Source organism: Acomys russatus, chromosome 1, assembly GCF_903995435.1.
Source record: "Acomys russatus chromosome 1, mAcoRus1.1, whole genome shotgun sequence".
In the NCBI taxonomy this organism is placed as follows: Eukaryota; Metazoa; Chordata; class Mammalia; order Rodentia; family Muridae; genus Acomys; species Acomys russatus.
The window spans coordinates 3,463,010-3,486,540 of record NC_067137.1 but is presented as its reverse complement, the minus strand read 5'-3'; the positions used below and the strand labels follow the sequence as shown (position 1 = coordinate 3,486,540).

General features: G+C 37.5%; 1 protein-coding gene across 32 annotated transcripts in view; it reads right to left on the bottom strand.

The window, feature by feature from the left end:
* Positions 1-23,531, bottom strand: part of Nrxn1 (neurexin 1) — a 1,084,885-nt gene that overhangs the window by 204,066 nt on the left and 857,288 nt on the right. The window lies entirely within an intron of this gene.

Genomic DNA, 23,531 nt, shown 5'->3' with positions numbered 1-23,531 from the left:
GGGAAGGAAGAGGGGGGAGAGAGAGAGAGAAAGAGGAGGGTGACAAAGACAGAGATACAGACAGACAGAGAAATGTTCCCGTACCTCGTGACAGAACAGTGTTACCTCTACAGGTCATCACATGCTAGTAAATGAAAGTTCTAGGGTCAATAACAGGCTAACAGGTTTTAAAAATTATTTTTTGTAATCACTGGCCAGTGAGGTCCTACACATTTACAAGCAATGCAGGTCAATGTCCTTGGTTACTCTTCAGAACTTGACATTAAGATTGTATCACTGAATATATCGCACACTTGAATCATAGAACATAAAGAAAACAACTTGGTGCTGACCTGGAAACTTCCTCTATACCAGCTAGCTTTCAGAGAGGTGGAAGGTGCTATGCAAGCTATCATAGAATAAAAACAATCAGAAGTGTACAGCTGTAAACCTTGTGAGCTACAATAATGACTGGCCTAGCAAGATATGTCCATTTTTCTGTTAGTGACATTCCCACTGGATTTAAGTCTCACTCTATGAGATGAAATGCATAGCTGACAGTTTTATTGGGCCAAGATTCTATTGCTAGATAGGATATAGGCTGTAGGAAAGAACCTATTCCTATTACTTTGCTCAAGGGTAATGGAATTAAATAAAAATAATGACTTATCAATATAGCTATAGATTAATACCTCTCTCAGTCCTCATCTGAGATGTTTCTATTTGTGGTAGATAATGATCAACACAGACACCTACACTTGGATCAGAGAATAAAATATCACAGAATAGAAAGCCTTAAATAGAGCATACATACTTCATCACTTCCACCTAAGCCTCCATGATCATTGTGAAAGAGAGGGTAGGAAGAGGGCAAAAGCCAAAGGTAGTGGATTTCTACAGGAAGATGTGTCTTCAGGACACAAGAAGGCAGTTGTAAACAGTAACATGTCTTGGTCGTGATAGTATGCTCAAGACCTGTGCAAGCACAAATCAGATGAATTCTCGGCAGAAGCATATTGTATGTACATTCCAACCCGTACTTAATGAGTTATTGACAACATTAGTGACGGGGAGTGGAAAAATTAGTTTTTTATTATAATGTCCAAACATTCAAGAATATTTGTAAAGCACAAATTGCCCTTGATAGGGGGAAAAGGAGAAGAAAGGAAACATGGAATTGGGTGGGAGAGGAACATGGGTGGACCTGTGAGAAATTGGGGGAAGGAAGTTGGACAAAATTATCAAACAATTAATACAATTACAAATACAAAGCGCTATCCAAAATAAAAATTAAAAATTTACTTCCTTTACAAATTACTTAACAGTATACAAATGAAGGATGTATGGAAAAAAGGAAGAAAGAAAGGAAGAAGGAATGGAAGAAAGATAGCAGAGAGAAAGAAATTTAGTTCTGTATTGATCTAGTATCTTCAAATTTAAAGCCAGATCTATTACTGTATAGGAGGCACCTCAATTAACTGGTGAGCTATGTGTCTCAAGAAATGTGGAGGTGCTGAGGACTTTGCAGCTCCTGAGGAAGAGACCCTCTGGTTTCTTTCCTACCTGCTGCAGAATGTACAGTGATGTAAAATATCATATCTTGTGCTTACTATAGCACAAGTCTTAGTTCACCAAGGAAGGAGGCCTTTGCATAGATGGTAGAGTTTCTAGTGGCTTGTGTTTGAGGGACACGACATTATTTCCATGCTCCGATAAACCTTCCGATCTGCTTCAAACTTCTGTTTGTCATCTGATGGCTCCGTGTGACTGCTCTATATGTTAACTTGAAAATCAACATATACTAATTAAGTCCTGAATAGTCATCACATCTTTTTCTACTTCGTTAACATCATTAAGATACCTAAATATTGAGCTTTCGTTTCTGAAAAACATCAAAACCGTAAAAAAACTGTTTTTAATTTAACAAGCCCAAACCAATCATCCAAATTTATTCAGTTTCTTCTGACTTACTTATCCAGGATGGGTTGAGACAAATGTAAATGAATGTCTCAGGGCTTTGTGTTATTCAAGCACGATAAGTGGAAGCCACCATTACTTGTCTGTATAAGTCCTGCTGACAAATCTCAAAAGAAATGCAGTCTCAAGTTTCAACTCCTCTATAAACCACAGCTGTCTTTGTCATGTTGACAGCCTGTGGCCGGGATTAGGGTGGTGTGAAACTTCACTGTAGACATGGAATTGTTCAAAGAGAAGGTTCATTAAAAAAAAAAAATCTATCATTTGAATGTGAAATGTAAAAGTGACTCTTCCAGGTTGAAAGGAAACTGCACTGAAAGGGTTTAATCCTAGCTCAAGAGACTTTGTTCAAAAATCTCAGTTCAGATAACAAGGCAAAAGAAAGCACCATGTAGCAATGCCTGTAAAAGCTCAGGCTTTACCTACCGATCCCCAAACCTGCCGCCTAATCATCCCATTTCAATACCATTTTCTGAATTTGTTTCATTGTTGTATTTCAGTTTGACCCTAATATGTCTTGCTGTTAGAATTCAAGCAGAATAATACAAATAATCATTATTATAAATATCACAAAAGAGGTGTTTCTTGGGTTGTGATGTTTTTTACTTAATGCATTTTTGGCTTTGTACTGAACAAGACCCCTTAACTTTGAAGCTCCCAATTGGCTCTTTAGAACTTCTGCTCAGTGGGAACAGCTGCTTACAGAGAGCTGCTGGACTATCAATCAAGAAGCCAGTAAGAAAGAGGAGAGTAAATAAATGATTTTATACTAGATTTGAAACATTTTTCCACTTCATTTTCCATGTATGTGCACCCTTAGTTCATTCTAACTCAAAGAACACTCTCAAAAAAAATTTAGTTAAGATACAAATATCAATAACAACCTTAAAAAGTTTTCAAATAACATTTTAGATGTAATCTGAATAAATTACTTAAATGAATAAAAAAAGATTTTCAAAAGAGGTTACAATATACTATACCTTTAAGACAAATGAATTAAATATGAAAATATGTAAGATCCCAATAATCATGCACATGATCATCCATTCATATGCGCACACAGACACACACATTCACTTTGTTTATAATAGGGAAAATGCAGACACTAGGGCCAGAACATAGATATTAGGGAATTATTAATCACAATAACATTTATAATTTACTTTTACAGATGTACGTGGTAACTTCATCTTGAAAACACTTTAAGAGCAGTTACTTCTGACAACTTGTCATTCTGTCATATAATGGCTGTGCATACTGTGGAGAACAGGAGATTGCAGTAGAGGCATCCATTCCCAGTCTCAGATTGTTTACATATAGATAAATATTTCATTAAAGTAGATAACACACTCATTGAATTGACTGATTTGATAATGCTATTCTCTAGGTCCGTTTTTGGACTTTATTACAACAAACCAAACAAATATATGAAAACTGAGCTTTTCTACCTAGTGGTAAACAAAATCTCTCATTTCTTCAGTCTCCATCATAGTATTCAATAAAGCCATGAGAGCTATACTTCCATTAAAGTATTCTAAGGGACTCTTGGGGAATCTCTGATTATTTGCAAGCATCCACAGCCTAGACTTGAGTAAAATTCATTCCTGACGTGGAATTTAGGCTGTGATAGTAATGACAGACGGAGTTTCTTGGGCAGCATTTGCAAGATGCCAGACATGGAAGCAGGTTACTTATCTCACTTCTCTTAATTCTTACAGTTGCTTCAGGAGTCAGGGAGCAAAGTGCACCTTTTAGAGATGGCGTAAGCAAAGCTAAAGAGATTTAGTTAGCAGTGATCACAGAGCTGGGTAGTAGGAGATCTAAATTAAATGCTTCATATTGTTTTTCAAGTTCTATACATTCTATAAAATGCCCCTTGACCAGGAGAGTATAAAACAAGACTGGAAGCAGATATAGGCTATGATTTTGACTTAGATTGAAGGCCACATCAAAGAATTTTGTTATAATGCTTGCTTGGATTTAATCATTGGTGTACTTAATGTGTACATCTAAAGTAAACCCTGCAAAACCGAATTATCTTAAAGACTGCCAGAGGTCAACAGTGCCCTGAGCACAGTGACATGTGAAACAGCATGCAAACAAAAGTCAGAGGAGGACACCTGTTATAAGTGAATCAACAAAGGCAATTTTCTTCAGAATCTACTGTACAAATGCTTTGGAGTGAAAGTGGCACAGTTGCTGAATTTCATAAACCATATTTTGGTAAAGCCTAGTGCTGAGCACAACGAATAGCAGCCCTTCTGTCTAGACAGCAAAGCTCTACTAGAGCAGATACACTTGCTTCTTAATCATCCTTTTAAAAATCCATTTGTTAGTCAAAACCTATTCACACTTGTTGAGAAGCATCTTTCCACACTCATCTGAATGTGACAATGAATCCAAGTACCTTCTCTTCTGAGGTACCACCTCTCCAGAGGTGATAATGGAGACTCTTGCATCCTCGGGCAAGGCTGGAAAGTGTCTGCTCAGTGCTCTCCAGAGCACAGGGCTAATTTTTCCAAGTAAAAATTTCCCTCTGAGGAGCTGCATTAATGAGGTCCACACCAGAGCCGGACACTCGACTGTGCTAATTATCTTAAGTAGCCTAGCAAGAAGCTCCTTTCCAGTGGCCTCTCCTGAAAACAGTGTACAAGTGACCTGGAATCCCTCTCCCCTTGGTCTTTTTACAATCCTGGGCATCTGTCCTTTGTGTGTGGCTATCAATAAGACATTTTAATGTCTCTGACAAGACCTGCTCCCTCAGCAGGGGTTTTTTCCGAGATGCACCTAGCAGCTCGCTGCCTGTTCTAGTCTGTTCCATGAGTAATGTTCACACAGCTTCATCTAGTTCTGAGCAACAGCAGGCACCGTGGTCCCAGAAACCTCTGCCCCTTTCTTCCAAAAACAGGACTAGCGCTGTGTGCCTTCTCCAGCCTTTGCAAAGCGCATCCTTTGAGAGCCTTCTACTTGCCAGATATGGATATTTCCTTCATTTTCCTCCGTTTATTTGTTCTTGATGATGCTATTTTAAAAGTTTATTTGACATTTAGCAGTTAGATATTATCCACATCGATGGTAGATATTTGAACTGTTACCAATGTATGGAATTCATTTACTTACTCTTTCTCAATACATTGCCTGCACACACATACAAGGACATTATATGCTATATTTCTTAATGCTTTGGGAGTCACCTAAATGCAGGTAATAGGCAGGCTTCTGGCAGGTCCACATTGCAAAGAGGAATTAATTTTCTTTTGCTACAGCTTTCCTGAGCAATTTAGCCCAGAAAGATAATTATTCCTTCCATTCTCTAAAGATCTAGGGAGTAAACTAAACTACATGAAGGAATCTGCAGTGACAACTGTAGTAGCCAGTCTATTGAAGAGTTTTTAATGCAACTACAATTACATCGATCATTTGGCCCAGTGCTTCCTCAGCACCCCTTCAGTCGGACACTTCTACTTGCCAGTGGCAACAGTGACACACAAAAAAGTGACCTTACACAGCCCAGAGGAAGTTAGCCAAAAAGCCATTATGACTACGACAAAAAACAGTCCAGGCCACCAGATAGGAAGTCTCAGAGGCAAAATAATCAGGACAGGTGAAGTAGGCCAGCATGGCTAGAGTAGGATTGGGGGACCATCACGTATCACATTGTAATTTAAAGCACAGTGGACAAATTTTCACTTTTACTCTGGGTCAAGTAGGTAACCATTGAAGGATTCTGAGTGGACTATTGATTTCATCTGGTTTAAGTTTTAGAATGTTTGTTCGCCACAGTCCTGGAGCTACACATCTTTAATCCCAACATCCAGAAAGCAAAGGCAGACTGATTTCATGTGAACTAGAGGCCAGTTTGATTTACACAGCAAGTACCAGAACAGCCAGAGTTTGATAGCGAAATCCTGGCTAAATTTAAAGCAACAACAAAAAAGTTTGTAAAGTGCATCTTCAGATTACATGGAAACAGAAAAAAATCCTAAGACACAGATACAAAAGATATTAGCAGGCTATTCAAATGTCAAGACATGGCTAGATTGATTGGATATAACTAAATCATAAATTAATAAATTGTGTGTTATAATTAAATTATAACAAAGTCCTATTGAGGTATCTCCAGCAGACTGACAGAAAGAATGTGAAGTGCAGGAAACTGTAAGCACACACCTTGCTTTCTCAGAAAGTCAGCAGAACCCATGAATTGCCATCCGTTGAGATGACACCATGGAGAGCTAGAGGTCGACAGCAATCAGGGTTGGTCTTGGCAACTCAAATGAGTGAGACACAGGTGGCTGATAGATAGGGCGTATAAATTCAGGATATGGGAGTAAATTTGGCAATATCAAAGCTGATATTTAAATCCTCAGGAGAGATGGGATCTCCAGGGGTGCAAGTATAAATAGAACAGGAGCAGAGGCTCTCAGGGCCTCTAACAATTACAGGTCAAGTACGTGAAGAAGCCACAGAAACAGAGTTGCAACAATAGAATTGGGGGAAAGCCAGGGAAGTGTGGCCTTAAGAATCTAGAAACCAAGCAAGCCGATGATCCAGTAACCATGCTCAGGCGAAGGTGCTGGCTCCCTCTATTCCTGAGATGAGGACTGGTGACTGAAGCCAACAGCTCTCGCTGGCCTTAATAACAACAATGCTCTTTCCCATACCAGAGTCTGCAGTCGCAGAACTTAGAGTCTGCCTTAGATAGCAACCACACTCACACCCTAAAGTTAGTTTAGTCTTGTGTTGGCCAGATCTCAGAACATCAGCTTTCATAGCATTTATAATATTTCAGTATGGCTTCTCAAGAAAGACTGTTTCTTCCCATCGCTAATACATGGAATCAGAAAAAAACTAAGCTTTAAATCAAGCAGTTTAATTACCATGGACAAATGAATACAGTTACACAGCCACAGTCATAGCAAACTATACACGGTGGCCTCAATACTCCAAAATTACATCCTGTCTTGATGCAGTCAGTCGCATCCTCTGCCAGGTGCTTGGCAGGAGACTCAAGGTAGTGTTTCTTCTCCCTGTAGTATTGCCCTTTCTAAAACACCTTATAAGTTTTACTACTTAAAAACTGGTTTCTTGGATAAATATTTATAAGCCCTAACTTAAAGTGGTTGAAATGATCTTTCATATAAAATGATCTTCAAACATCCCATAATAGTTGGCCAGGACTTCTGTATCTCTGAGTTCTTTGGCTGTTTTGAGCTTATTCTACCAGAGATTTGCAGCTCATCACATATTCATATCAATCATTTCTTCTTTCAAGCGTTATTTGGAACTGCTCTATAGCTGAACCTTGTGCAGACACACAGGCCAATAAACGCCCTGCTTCACACAGACACAGGGCTAATAAACACCCTGCTTTGGACCCTTCTCTGCCCCTTCGGATTCTGATCTCTCTGATCAGCACTGGAAACTAAAACGGTTGATTTACTGAAAATGAGATAGCAGCTCTATGTGTAAAACCCCAAAGTCGATTATCAGCAGTTTGAGAATCAGTAGTAGTGTTTGGATATAAACTACACACTTGGATAAAATCGATTTTGTGTTTATTTCAAATTTTCTTTTTAACACAGAAGCCTATCTCTAGATTTTTCTCTCTCTCTCACCCACTTTTAGGCATATATAATTAGACATCTGGCACTGAGCCAGAAACAAGGACTTACCACGACGTGGAGTGCTGGAGTTTACAGCGATCTACTGATTTCTTTTAAAACGAAACAAAGCAAACAAACAAAAAATACAAAAAACTTATTTCCCAAAACTGAACTGGAAACAGAAAAAAAAAGTACAAGGAACCAGGACAACCCAGTGACAAGAACAAAGAAAACTTAAATTATTTCAATTAAAATGCATTAACTAAGACTCTAGCTTTGAGATTAATATTATCTGTTATAGACAAGCTTCAAAGTTAATGAAATTCTCATTTGTATGCCGATACAGGGATATAAATATTAAGTTGAAGATGGCATGGAAATTAGCATAAAAGGAAATCAAAGAAAGGAAAAATGAATGTTTTCTATAGAATTGAACATAACTATGTGCTCACATTCAAATAGAGTAATAATAATAGAACTTGGGTGTTTTTCAAAAATGACCTTTCTGAAGAGGTACATATTATTTGTCACGTTCCTGTATTTTCTGTGGTATAACCTAACTAGGACATTTTAACAAAAGGCAGCTTTTTGTTTTGGAGAATTATGAGTGACTTATGAGTGACCTGTTTACTGTGCTAGAAAATGTGCTGTTTTATTCAAAAGACCGTAGGAATGAACAAAGAAAGAAGCAATAGCAAAGAAAGGAAAATTACAGTCTTGGGACTAAAGACATATTCCTTCCATTTTGGCATAAGACTAACCATATAAATGCTACCACCAGGTAGGATTTTTAAATAATGCCCTTTTCAGCAATTTTAATACAGAAATTGACATATTGGGTATACATCACATATTAGAATTGCTTTGTCTGCTACAGATATATTTGATTGCCCATGAATAAATGTCAAGAAATATACCTCTCCTGTCCTTGTTCTCCTGTGTTAAGTTACTCACCTTCCCTCATATTTAGTGATTCTTCCATCATTAAAATCATACATTGTTTAAGGGGTAGGTACAGGCTCAACTGGGCAGATAAAAGAAAAATCACTATGATAATTTAAATTTAAAGGAAATCTTTGGTTGGAAAAAAATTGTACCGCTTATACAACTGATATAGTTGTATTTCCTGTAGAATTGCTGAATTTACAACTTTGGAAAGGGAACTGAGATATGTTGAAAGCAAAATTAGAGAGTGAATAATTTCCTGTCTTTGGAGTCAGTATATTTTATTATTAGAGACTCATTCTCAGCCTACACTGGAAAATACTTGAAGCAAATGGAGATTGGTTTTCTTTTCTTTTCTTCAAGGGGGCATCTCATTAACATTAATAGAAACTATGCCCAGAAAAATCCATTAACATTAATGGAAGCTATGCATAGAAAAAGCCTTAGATTAGTTTTTGTCTTTTAAGGAGCTTATGCGTTGGCTGGCTATCCTAAAAAGACAGGATGGGAAGATACTAATAACATTTTGTCTCATTTCTTTAAATTATATATTTCATTAAATTATATTTAATAAATCCTGAGTTGGAAACAGCACAAGAAAACTTAAGCTGCAATAATATTTACCCAATAACCAGGAGCTTTCACAGCCCGTGTGTCTTACTGAAAGTCACGGGGAGCGTTATATGACCATGACTCTCAGGAGCATCCTTTCTGTGCTTGCAGTTAGGCCGCCTGCCAGGAGTTGAAATGATTATTAGTAAATACAAATTTAATAGCTCTGCTTTTCAGTTTCCCTGCCACTCTTGGTTCCTCTCTCCACTGGGGAGATAGATGATGTGAATCAGAGCTTATCAACTCAACAACATATGACAGAAGTGGAATCCAAATTAAAACAAAGAGAACATTAAAAAGGCAGGGAAAAACTTAAACAATTTTTCTCTATTTAATAATCACTTCATTTTTGTTCCTAAACAGTACATTAATTTAAAAACAAACAAGGTAAATGCAACATCACACCATATATATGTGTGTGGATATATATGTGTGTGTGTGTGTGTGTGTAAAAAATATATATATAATGATGATAATGTTTTAAAATTTAAACAGCAGAATGTTTGTGGATTTTTGGTTTGATTTGATATTCAGAAAAGAACTATGGGTAATAATTTTTCCAACCCAATTTGTCCTAGCATCCTGTTTCTCAGAATTGGGCTTTCCAAAGTCTGTCACAATCTTCTCACACTCTTTGGTTTGTTTCATCATCGCAGTGCTGCAGGAGCTAGGCAATGTACACTGGTTTAATATGTCTTCTCCTTTTGATAACTTATTACTAACCTTCCCACTTCCCTCTCCATCCGGAGAACACAAGAAGCAGAAAACAGCAAAGGCCAGGAAATCATGATTGTGCCATGGCATGATGACAATCATTGTACAGTGTAAAGTCTTTGTCTCTCTCTCTCTCTCTCTCTCTCTCTCTCTCTCTCTCTCTCTCTATCTATATATCTCTCTTTCTATATCTCTCTCTCCATCTCTCTCTCGCCCTCTCTCTCTCTCCTCTTCCCTCCTACTCTCTCTCTCTCTCTCTCCTCTCCACTCCTTTCTCTCTCTCTTCTTCTTTCTCTCTCTCTCTCTCCCTCTCTCTCTCTCTCTCTCTCTCTCTCTCTCTCTCTCTATCTATATATATATATATATATATATATATATATTACAATTATTCTTAAATGGTATGAAAATATTTCCTAGTATACAAAATAAGGTTTAAATACAGTTTTGTTTGTTTTAAAGAAAGAGAAGAGCCATTTTCAGTTTAACTTAAGAGTAAACGGCTTATAAATCTCAGGGAAGATCAACTAAAGATGAACTCAGAGGAAGAATGACCCCTAAGCTCACTGATGCGGCTGTCACTGTGCAGAGTGAAGTGGACGATGGGACCCTGGCCAAGCCTTTTCAGAGCTAACCTCATTGCCAGGGATACTGTTGTTTACCTTGCTCAGCCCTGCTTCCCGCAGGAAAGGAAGTCTATGAGATTAGTGGTAGTGGACCACTGCAGGAAGAAATGGAATGAAAAAAGACAAGGAGTCACAATGGTTTTATGTCCCCGGAAGCCATCTTCTTGGAAGCCCTGAAGACACGTTCTAAAACATGAAATCCCCTCTCCACCAAAGGTATTCCAAAACACGCAGTGATACCAAGATCATATGAGTGCAAGGCTGTGGACTTCACCAAATTTTAGCAATGGCAGTCAGAGTTTACACTGCAAATATTTGCACAGATATCTACACCAATGCAGTTCAGGGAGATTTTGTCTTGTTGGGAAAAAGATGGCTTTCGGGAGCTAGGGAATACAATTAATCTCACTCTGATTGCTAGAAGGTATTTGATGTTTAAACAGGAGGAACATAGAGCTTGACACCAGAAACTCAGAAGAAGGAAAGTATTAAAAACTAAACAAAGTTATCAGAAACTCTAAACCAAACTGAACACAATTACATCCTCCTGGTGGTAAAGCTCAAAGGAACCCATTCTGATGTTGCTCATCTGTTAGCTGGGGCCACAAAACCAACCTAACAAGAGAAGCTAGCCCAGTCAAATACTTCATTTTTACATTAGTTTGAATAAAAAGCATTTTTTCTTGAAGTCTAACTGAAGTCAAAAAAGGGAAGCAAAGTTGCCATTCTTTTTCAAATATTCTGTTGTTTTCTCTTCATAAACTAAATGATTGTATATATAGTTCTGACTACTTCATAACCGTTCTCAGTACAATTGGAAAGAATTTAGTGAAACAAATGTGAAGGAGCCCATTTCTTTGGCAGATTTACACCAATGTATAACAAAAAAGGGAGTACTCATTTTGTAACGAAAATAAAATTCAAGCTTATATGGGAATATTGCATTAAAATATAATCATCATTATACATCCAGAATGGGAAGATAATTTTTCTAAAAGTATGCCGTTTCGTAAAAGTCATGGAAAGGAATATGGAAAGCAAGTTGATGACAATATCATTGTTTTAAAAGGCAATCACTAGAACCTCAACACAAAAATTAAAGCACACGTGGACTAAGTTAAGATGAAGATGTGCCCAGGTATTAGGAATGTTGGCTGCTTCATAGATAGCTGAAATTCATAATAATAAAAGTATTCACCTTAATAGACTTTGATAGACAAATTTAAGCTGTCTTAGTATTTTTACTTGGATCCACTCCAAAATATAATAAAAATGCCTGGTTCTTGACATTGAAATGAAGCCAAATATCCTTTATATCATGGACCTAAGGTTAATATTGAAAATGCCAGGTAGCATGGTACTGCACAAACTTACCTGGGATCCCAGCTCTATGAGAAGGTACTTATCCCACTTTATAGATGAAGAACTCAGAATTAAAAATTTCTCTATGCCATCTCATTGATGTAGACTGACTTTTTAGCGTATGGGGGATAATGTTAGTGGTACATGGAGAAAACTCAAAACTCTAGTCAACTCTTCGTCCCTCAACACAAGCCTGTTTTCTGGAGACCTTCACACAAGGCAGGCCACGGCTCTTAGCTAGAAGGAGTGATTGTGTTCTGCCTCAGTCTTGCTTAGTTATTTTTTTCAAGAAGCATCACTGAACAAAGATGCATCCCATCAAACAGTAGCATCCCTGTTGCCTGAGTACAGTTGTGTGAGAATTCAGGCACTTGAGGATCTGGCCACACCTTTCCAGAGGTGATGAGTAGGATTTAATAATGAATTGGAAAATAACTGTGTATAAATTAGCCTAAGGCGTTTATTCAGTATGTTTACTGCTGCCAGTCTATAAACATACTCCTTCTTACATCATGTTCAGGTTTTGTTGGACTACTTCTAAAACCCATGTGGAAATGCAGCATGGAAGCAAATGCCTGAAATTCCAGCACTTGGGGCTGAGATCAGACAATCACCAGTCTACTGTCATCCAGAGCTGCAAAGCAAAACTCGGCTTCAAAGAGAGAAAGAGGGAAGCCTATTTTGTTTTTATAAGACTCTCCTTTAGGAGCAAAGTTCAATGGAGGCAAAATTTTCACAGTTCTAGAATATTCTGGGTGGCTGAGGTTTCAAGGACTTTCTGCCCATTTAACATCGTTGACACTCCTTACCGTTGACTGTTAATGTGGATAATGAACTAGAGTTTTCTCTAGTAAGTTTAAACCATCAGGCTATGACCACCAGGCTTGTAGTCTTGGGCTAACGCTCATGTTGAATTAGTTATGACTTTCCACTTCCCCAGGTTCTGCTGGCATTGTGGGAATGCCGTGTGCCTCTGTGATCTCTAAAGTGCTCTGCACAGCATTGACACCAAGTTCAATAAATGTTTCTTCAATACAGGAAGAAATGTTCTGCCGCCACTTACACTGAGAGCAGTTTTCATCTTCAAAGCACTTTATTCACATTAACTCAGCTATTTACATTTTGCTGATGGGTAAACTGCTAGAGAGGCTAAATGGGCTGTTAAAGGCCAGCTAGAGGAACCCTGCCTGATAGGAATAGAAAAGTGCAATTACTGATTGCAGGTCATATGTCCCTGGTCATTGTTTGTTTATTTATTTATTTATTTATTTATTTATTTTTAGAAAAATAAATAAGAAAAACAGCTCCTTGTCTGGGCAAGTCCATGGCCTTTAAAGAAATGTACATATTCAATGTTCTCAATGGTTCTATGAAACAGAGATGGACAAAGATTATTTTTTGTGGTCTTGTGTGTGTGTGTGTGTGTGTGTGTGTGTGTGTGTGTGTATGTGTGTGTGTGTATGTGTGTGTATGTGTGTTATGTTTGTAAACAGTTTTAATATACCTTACAATATAAGGTCTCTCCACATGCAGGATTATGAAAGAATATAGAGGTACAAAGCTGCCTCTGACACAGATTAAGATACATTTGATCTAAAGCATATTTTGATCTTGCTTAGTGTGCTAACTGTACAGATAGAAACTCAGAAGCAATATCAGATTTTCCGAATAAACATTAAGACAATATAAAAAGCTACAGAACTTTATAACAGATTAAAGCCCTCATGGGGACTCTTAGGATACAGTTAAACTCTTTCACGTGTATCTTTAATAGCCAGTTTTGTTCATCAAACTCTTATTTTCTAAAACTGTTGTATTTAGCTATAGATTTGGAATGGGACTTGGTAGCCAAGTGTTGTTTCACCACTCAATTGTATTTTCCCTTACTTAATAAAAAAAAAAAAAAACTTGACCTTTTCAGTTATCTATCTACCCATCTATCTATCCATATTATTATTATTATTATTATTATTATTATTATTATTATTATTATTATTATTATTATCATCATCATCTCATATGTTACAAGCTGAATGTATTTTCCCTTCTTTCCTCTCCTCCCAATCCCTTACCTCCTCCCCCCAACTATTCCTTCTCCCTTTTCCTTCTGAAAGGGGCATGCCTCCCAGGGATATCAACCAGACGTATCATAAAAAGTTACAGTAAGACTAGGAACCTCCCCTCATTTTAAGGCTGGAAGCAGCAACTCAGTAGGAAGCAAAGGATCCCAGAAGCAGACAAAACAGTCAGAAATAGCCCACCTTCCCCTTGTTAGGAGTCCTACAAGAAGACCAAGTTTTGGAACTTTTTAAAAGGAAAACACAAGAAACTAGGCATGTCTTGCTCTTACAGCGGATCAGAGGTCAGTTTCCAGGACCCATGTCTGGAAGCTCACAATCACCGGGGATTCTATGACTTCCCTTCTACTCCATGGGCACCTGAGCTCACATGTGCATGTGCCCCCACACAGATCTGCACATATGCACATAGTACATGTTTTTTAATGTTTTTTAAAAAGCATGAAAAGATCAAGTGCATGAAATTATGAGAGCAATTATGAACATTAGTCCAATATGAAAGTGCTCTAATAAAGTCCAAAGCTTAGCTTTGTGAGCTTCTTAACTTGCCAGGCAGCCATCTCTGCCCTGTTAAGGATGTGCAGTCATCTTATAGCAAAGACCCTCCTTTGCTCCTGAAGCAACACTAGATGTTACAGAAGTAACGTTTCTATCTCGTCAGGAACATGTATTGTGTACATAGCACTCTATTGGTTTAGGAGGAGATATTGTACAAGGGAGGTAGTGGGGAGAGAGCAAGACGTAAAAGGGCTGCTCTTAATGGTCAGATGTCAGAGGAAGACAGCAGAGAATGCTGTTCACAGAATTTGAAATTAGAAAATTTTTCTGTGGATGGCTGTCACATGGCTTGGAAAGGTAGGGAGTGGCCTCATCAGAGCTCTGTTTGTCAGAGCCCCGGGTTCCACTGTATCCTTCGGTTTTTATGTTTACTAGGTTACACTGCATGGTCTCAGGATGAATTAGTCCCTTCATCCCTTCGGTGACGTGGGTTGCCATACCACACCTATCTCTACACTACCCAGGATGGTCAGTCCTCTCTGGCTTCTTCCCTTGGGTAAGAAAATCGTTGGAATTATTTACAATTCTTAGATTCTGAACTGGGGTAGTAATTCAAAGAGAAAGATAGTGGCATGTTTGGTACTCTGAAAGGAAAACAACATTAAAGCAATGGACAATGAAGAAGAAAAGCTTTGGTTCTTGCCTAGGTGAAGAAGACTATCTCTATGGACAGCTGGACGTCTACAAATTCTCATGAAGTCATACTTTTATAGCAAGATGAAACTTAGTTAACTGACATTCCTGTTGACTCTTCAGAGGATGGAAACATGAAGGATTAGTAGTCTAAATCACACATCTGATGAGAAAACTGAAGACTGTTCTGTGCCTGGAATTTCTTGTTAACTGGAGAATCTCCAATGAAGCAAGATGCCTAATAGAAGCTAATAGGAACCAGGTATGGCTGAGAGCTTTCCTGAATCCATGGAAAAGATTCATCTCTTTCACTTGCCTACTCACATAAAAGTAACTAAACATACAGGCTCCTTTGAACAGACAAATCCATTCTGGCATGCCTGGAGCAGCAATATTCTGGTTATGGAACCTCATATTCTTTATACAACAAAAATCTAATTTGTCCCATGTTAAGGAAACCAACTAAGGAATCTGAATGTGGAAAGCCATTGTGTCATATGAAGTCAACTTAACATTACGACTTTTTTTTCAAGGACAACACAAAGAACTTAAGCAATAGCTGCCAGCAATAGCACCGAAGAAAGTCATCAGAAAATGAGAGTGCCAAGGAAGGATAAGAGCTCTAATGGTCTGATAGAAACACATGAGCGTTGTAAAAGATAGTCTGCAGTACCCATTTGAGAACAAACCTGGGTGTTGAAGAACTAAAAGAAATTTCCTTATATAGTCATTGTCTTGTCTTGGGATAGGTTTTACAGAATGGACTGAAAACTGGCAGCAGAGCTGAATTAAGAATGCTATAGGAAGACACAGAATAAAACAGATGGTAAAAGTTGATCAGTGATCAAGAGAACAGATCACAAAAACAAAACAGTAGATGTCAGTAGATTTTCAGCCTTATCCCACAGAGGACTACAGGCACTCTGTCTCCAAAGCTATTGCCTTTTTTCTCACTTCCCTCATTACCCGTGCTGCACATTTCCCTCTTAGAGCTCCTAGCTGCAAATGCTACTCCGAGAAGCCTATTTTTTTTACTCCTTTTACACCCACAAACTCAGGTTGCACATTTTCTGATATCATTACTTATGGAAGACTCTAATCGCATTAGCAAACCCTAAAATCACACAACTGATATAAAACTGGCAGGTAATTGCTTAAAATATGAGCATAGATGGGTGTCTAATCTATTTTTAAAACTCTGAGCAGAAAGAGAGCAGCTCGCCTCTCTGCCAGTCATTTCCAACATCAACCAATGCAAGGCCACTCAAGGATGTGAGACAGAAAAAGCAGAAGTTCTAAATGTCAGACATTATTTAACTTTGTTCCAGTCCCAAAGCTCCTGTTAGCTGCTTCAAAGCAAGAGGAAGTCATACTGCTTACTATTCAATGTTAGATCAAATCTTGATAATAAGATGTATCAATTCATTTATTGAACAAATACTTATTGGAGTATTCTACAACATATTGGGCAAAGAACTGAAATAAGCCAGAAACAGCTGACCAAAAACTTTGTTTTTCAAAAAACACAAACTATTTAACCATTTAGAGCAAGATGGATAAGAATAAAATATGATAAGAATCCCATATCTACGCATTACACTAAAAAACAAAGTATGGAATCTTCTACAATATGTGAGGTATAAGCAAGCTGCCCTCTAATGTTTAATCAAATTAGAGGTAATGGTTATTTTGGTTACATTGATTTAGACTTTTCAGTGAGAGAGAGCATTCATAGATCCACTAACATTATTTTGTCAAATTATTCGAGCAACTATGTAAAAAGGTAATTTTGCAAGAAAATTGAGATGCAATAAAGTTAACACAAAACCTTCATTCAATGTTGGCCAGTGTGTGTGTGTATATGTGTGCCTGTATGTTAAACATATGAGAGAGAAAAAATGGCTCATAACTGCTACCAGATAATTGCTCCTCCAACTTGTTGCCTGTTCCATCAGAAAAAAACAATCATTATTCCTTTCTCAGCTTTCTCTAATATACCCTTGCTAGGAAGAGTCAAAGGAATACATGGTCAGAAGTTTTGTCTCTTAGTTAAGCTCATTTTTCATAGTAAAATCATTTACTTAATTATAGGCATAGTAACAAAACTATATAAGGGAATTAAGTCTTTTATTATTATACTCATAAATGATAATAGTTGAATAGGAATGGCTTTATCAGAAAAAAAATTTTCTGAGGACAATAAAGTGTTTAATACAAGTTGTGTAAATTTCATAAATCAAGGAACACATTATTTCTTTTTTTTTTTTAATTTATTCTTGTTACATCTCAGTGTTTATCTCATCCCTTGTATCCTCCCATTCCCCCCCCCCCATTTTCCCATTATTCCCCTCCCCTATGACTGTTCCTGAGGGGGATTACCTCCCCCTATATATTCTCATAGGGTATCAAGTCTCTTCTTGGCTACCTGCTGTCCTTCCTCTGAGTGCCACCAGGTCTCCCCCTCCAGGGGACATGGTCAAATGTGAGGCACCATAGTACGTGAGAAAGTCATATCACACTCTCCACTCAACTGTGGAGAATATTCTGACCATTGGCTAGATCTGGGAAGGGGTTTAAAGTTTACCTCCTGTATTGAACACGTTATTTCTAAGTAGCAGTTGAAGAAATTCTTCAGGTGATCTAAGTTAAACGTTCTTTGGTATGACTTAAGGACAGGAAACATTAAGTTCTTGGCATGATTCTTAATCTGTTCCTTTGTGTAATATTATTAAGTACCCCAGAACTTTTTGTTATGTAAGAGTCATAGCTTAGAAAACACTTGATGTCAACATTTTTCTATAGAGAGGGAGGAAGAAAGGAATTGTGGTTAGATTGCCTACTTGTAACATGGCTCTGTAGCTTTAAGGCAAAGGCAAGAAAAATCTCTGACCTAATCAGACAGGACAACCGTGGAATCTTATGTTCAAACTGAAAATCACACTGATATTATTCTTACTGTCCAAAATGCATCATCTGCAAGATTGAGTAAATAAAAGTAATAACTTGTTGATGTATATGGGTCCACCTAATAATATGAGAAACTCAAGGGGATAAATATATGACTATCCATTTGTGCACATCTGGAAGTATTTAAACAGGACATTGGACTCTTGAGAGAAAATGGAGAATAATATTTAAGAATTCAACAATGGATCAATTTTAATTCTGCTGTTTGAAATATAAGATACTAAAGTATTTCTTAAACAGAGTCAAACACTGATAACTCTAGAATATAGAAAATATTTACAGCACTGTTCATTGAGAGATTTGTTTCATAAGGGACAAACTTGTGGAACTGTCTTCTTTTGCCAAGTATTTGTTAATAGGTTTGGCTTAAGGCTTTCATGCTGTAAAAGACATATTAAATCATTAATTGTTCCTAATAAATGTAAAATATATAAAGATATTATTTATTAATTATTTTGTCAATTAAATTAAATTGTGGGTGTTCTCAAAGTTGGCTGGCTTCCAACTTTACACCAGTGAAGTTAAAATGGTTTTCAACCATTTTTGCGTGGGTTGTTAGTGAGAATTTTCAGAATGCTAGTTTGTACTCAGCTTAGAATTGCTTAGAGACTATGGCCAGACATGAAGCCAGCCTCTGGAGGGCCCACTGACAGAGAAGGGCATGGAATATGCGAAAAGAATGTCCACTGACATCATAAACCAACCTTCTTGATTTTGTCAGAATCTCATTTTACTTGACTATGAATGTATTTCTCAACTGTATCTATCTGTCAATCAAAAAATTTAAAAATAATAAATGTAGTAACTGGAATGTTTCACTAAATCTAAGTATGACAAAACTTCCAAGTCGTTATTTGCCCAACGTCTACTAGTAATACAGTTTACAATTACCAATTCTCTTTTCATATTATACCTTGGGTAAAAATATATTACATGCTTGTCCCTCATGAATGAAGCCATTAGCTGGAAAGCAGAGGATGTGCCTTTGATTAGAATGCACTGGTAGCTATAGTTGAAAGACTTAAAAAGCAAATCCTTAAAAAGATAACTGAGAGTTTTGTTTTGTTATCCTTTTTGCTTATAGCTTTTCTCTGCAACAAATGTGATTTTAAAATGAACGCTGTAGCTCTTTGCTGTGATATGCATAGAAAGTGTCTCCTCTGAGGGAGAAAGAGATTTCCTGTAATGTTACCTGTGATGTTATGTGTTATCCCTTCAAATGGACTTGTAAACCTTTCAATTCTATTAAACCGTTATTTTTCTAACAAATTTATGCTGATTTAAAATTTTGAAATCCTTGAAAATATATGCTGATGTAAAAAATGAAAAAGACAAAGGGCATTAGTAATATTCAGTAGGCCAAGGTGATTTGCACTTAGAATCACTTGCCTTTCAGTGTTTACCAAAACATACATCCTGTGATCCTCTTAGTGCCCTTTGCTTAATTAATGAACAGACAGCACTTTTAGTGACTTTATGTTTGTGTAGGCTTTGAGGAGAGCAGCACTCACATGAAATCTCTGAGTTGTAAGGAGTCGGGAGAAGTGAGGCACTATTGACCATATAAAATTCCCTCGATAAGTGCCACCAGGTCTCCCCATTCAGGGGACTTGGTCAAATATGAGGCACCAGAGTACGTGTGAAAGTCAGACCCCACTCTCCACTCAACTGTGGAGAATGTCCTGTCCATTGGCTAGATCTGGGTAGGGGTTTAAAGTTTATGGCACTCAGAGGAAGGATAGCAGAATACCAAGAAGAGACTTGATACCCTATGAGCATATACAGGGGGAGGAAGTCCCTCTCAGTCACAGATATAGGGGAGGGGAGTAAGGGGAAAATGGGAGGGAGGGAGGAATGGGAGGATACAAGGGAGGGGGATAACCATTGAGATGTATTATGAATAAAATAATAAAAATTTTAAAAATTCCCTCTATAGCACTAAACAATGAAAATAAGTTCGAGGAAAAGAGGGAGGGAAGGCGGGAGGCCTGAGACCTTAGAGAATGGGAGGTACTATCTAGCTTCTTATAGAATGGGAGGTACTATCTAGCTCCTTAGAGAATGGGAGGTACTATCTAGCTCCTTAGAGAGTGGGAGGTACTATCTACCTCCTTAGAGAGTGGGAGGTACTATCTACCTCCTTAGAGAATGGGAGGTACTATCTACCTCCTTAGAGAGTGGGAGGTACTATCTAGCTCCTTAGAGAATGGGAGGTACTATCTAGCCCTTAGAGAATGGGAGTTACTTCTAGCTCCTTAGAGAATGGGAGGTACTATCTACCTCCTTAGAGAGTGGGAGGTACTATCTACCTCCTTAGAGAATGGGAGGTACTATCTACCTCCTTAGAGAATGGGAGGTACTATCTGGCTCCTTAGAGAATGGGAGGTACTATCTAGCTCCTTAGAGAATGGGAGGTACTATCTACCTCCTTAGAGAATGGGAGGTACTATCTAGCTCCTTAGAGAATGGGAGGTACTATCTACCTCCTTGAAGGACATGATGAGCTTCTTGGAATCTGCATACCAATTCTTAAATATGGTGTGTGATTACAAGGAAATGAATATCTCAATAAATTCAGGGAAATCTCTAACAATAGGGTGTTAATAGCCCCTCTCACTGCTTCCTACCAAGTCCTCAGGTGTGAACCCCCTTTTCTCATGTCACATCATCTTTCTTTTACTTACTTGTTCTCAAGTGGTTTTAATTTAGGGAATTTACTCTTTGGTTGCAATTAAAATCACATTGTGCACCTCTGAGACTATTCCTTAAAGTGCATTTAACAATGAGGCTGCACCCTTGGGCTTCACGGCTGTCAGATCTTTAGACTTAAAGTCGTTCTGTTTTCTTGTTCCATTCTTCTTCACATGCAAAAACAATGCACAAAGAACAACCTCCAGAGCTCGTCCTATTAGTCTGTCATAAAACCAAAGTGATCCATGTGTTTAATAACACTGACTCTGAGCTATAAACTCTGATTTCTCAGTTGGGATGCTTCTTCAAAATGCAGGCTGGAGAAATCATATGAAGAGTGCCGGGTTGAGAGGTGAAGATAAAAGATGAAGAGTACACTTTATAAATGTATTCAATCCTGAAAGTCATCAAAAGAGATAGAAAGTTACTACATAGGCTATCACGTGGTCCTGAGCCAATGTCATTCCTGTCTGAAATGATAATGGCAGTTCTATCATTAGTCCAGTATTGTTCAGTGTTTCTGAGGAAATGTATTAGTGCTTTCTTTCCCCTTCAGGTTGGTATGCTGTTGTTTGTAAGAACTTTGCAATCTAGTCTCCAGTAGTTTATGATGAGGGCATTAAGGAGACATATTTGACAGTAATTTTATGCCAGATAAAGTTGTAACAAAGGTGTGGCAGTTGAAAACATCTGCTCTCTCAGGATACAACCAGATAAGCTAATAGCTTATTGGTAATGTCATGCATCTAAAAGTCTTTGAGGAAAAACCTGCTAATAATACTGACACTGCAATTAGCATTAAATCTGATATGTATTTTTCTTCTACTAGTGGCTGTGGTTGTGCAATTATAGATATAATTAGGCCTTATTTGACCATGATTCTGATCTTTTACTTATTCTTGAAAGTCATTTCATGAGGCTTCTTTTCGAATCATCATAAATAATCCTAGTGGAAAAATAGTCATTGTTTTCTAAGCTCAACTGTATTTAGATTTAAAAAGAAGAAGGAAGGTGGGAGCTGAGAGTGGCCACATATTTCTTAAAGAAAAAACATTTTAAATAATACTGATAAAAATTAGACTGATCATTATTTTATCCTCATTCCAGTGTATTTTAATCTCTTACATAAACTGATTAATACATTTTTATCTTTACATAAATCATAAAGACAACAATTCAAAAGTTATTAGCAATACTAGAGTTCTATATTAAAAACTGCACGGAAAGTAGTAGCACGCAGAATTGATCTAAGAGGGTGTTCATCTGGGTAGGACTGTTATTTGGAAGCGATTAATGTTGAACTGGAAGTGATTTCTGTCTACGAAAGTTCAGGTACTCTTTGTTTCAGGGACCCAGAATCACAAGGAAATTTCACTAAATATAGTGAGATAGTCATATACCACTTATCCTTATTTATATGGAGTGAGAATTGAACGTAGGGACCCACTCATGTCAGGAAGGCCTCATTCCTGAAATCTGGTAACCGATACACTGCTGTTTTCAGTATATTTCTGGATATATTTGAGCATCTAAAAGGAACTCTAAGATGGCATATTTACCATAACATGTAAGGTATATTTACGACAACTATATTCACAAATACAAATGCCTGGAAAAAACTGGACATCCATTATGCATTGGAAAGTGGAGAGACGGGCTGCAGTTTACAGAACACCTTTCTTGTCTGTTGCTAGTACAGGTGACTCAAGTCCATTTAATCACTCCATTATGTACATCTCTTTAGAATACTTTGTTAGGTCATTTGAGCTTGCTTGCTATTTTTTTTCTAAAACAGAGATATCGATGGTTTTGTAACAATGCCCCAAGTCTTTGAATATTGACAGTCAGTTTATTGCATTTTAAGTAATTGATTATTATACAGTCAAATGAGGAAGGGAGGTTATGACTGAAGGACAATTTGTTGGTAATATCTAATTTGGGTAAATATTCTATGAAATGCTGTTTTAATATATTTATTAAATTCAGACATATATATATATATATATATACATTTCCCTGATAGTAAAGAGCCTTCTCTGTAGGATTTCTGCCAGAGACAAGTACTTTGAGAGGATAAATATATGTCCTTGGGCCTATCTAAAGATAAACTAGAATTGAATCAGAGAAGAAATCAACATAGGTTGAATGGCAACAGGTAAGATTTACTGTCTGAGATACAGACTCAATTAGCCAGGAGTCACAAAACAAGGGAGGTTAGATGAGGTGGGAAGATCACACGTGGCTTCCTAGAGAAGCTAAGACTTGAAATGAGCCAAGAAAGGCAGTTAAAATAAACAACAAATACTTTAAAATAGCTTTATTAAGAAAACATGGCATTCTTTGATGCTTAGAAACTGTAACAGATAACTTAGTATATGAATTTTAGTGGAATAGACTTTCAGGTGTTTTAAAGTACAAAAATCTGAATGAAGATAATATTCAGAAAGGTGTTAAATATAAAAGACACAGATTTAAGGAACATGTATATGATGCATTGACCAAAATCAAAGGAATGAGAGTAGACACAAAGTGAGGGAAAATAGTGGTCCCTATAAAATACAACTGGCAGGTCCCTGGACCAGTGACCTGGACGGCACGGCTGCTTGCTGCTCTCAGCTGCTGCCTTGTAGCTGGAAGAGAATACTATGAAAAAAATTAAGAAAAGCAATGTAACAAAATATATTTGAAGAGATTATTAATGTGACTGCGTGTGCATGATACATTTGTTGGTGTGGGCACATGATACACCTCAATGTGGAGGTCATAGGGAAACTGTGGAGTCAGTT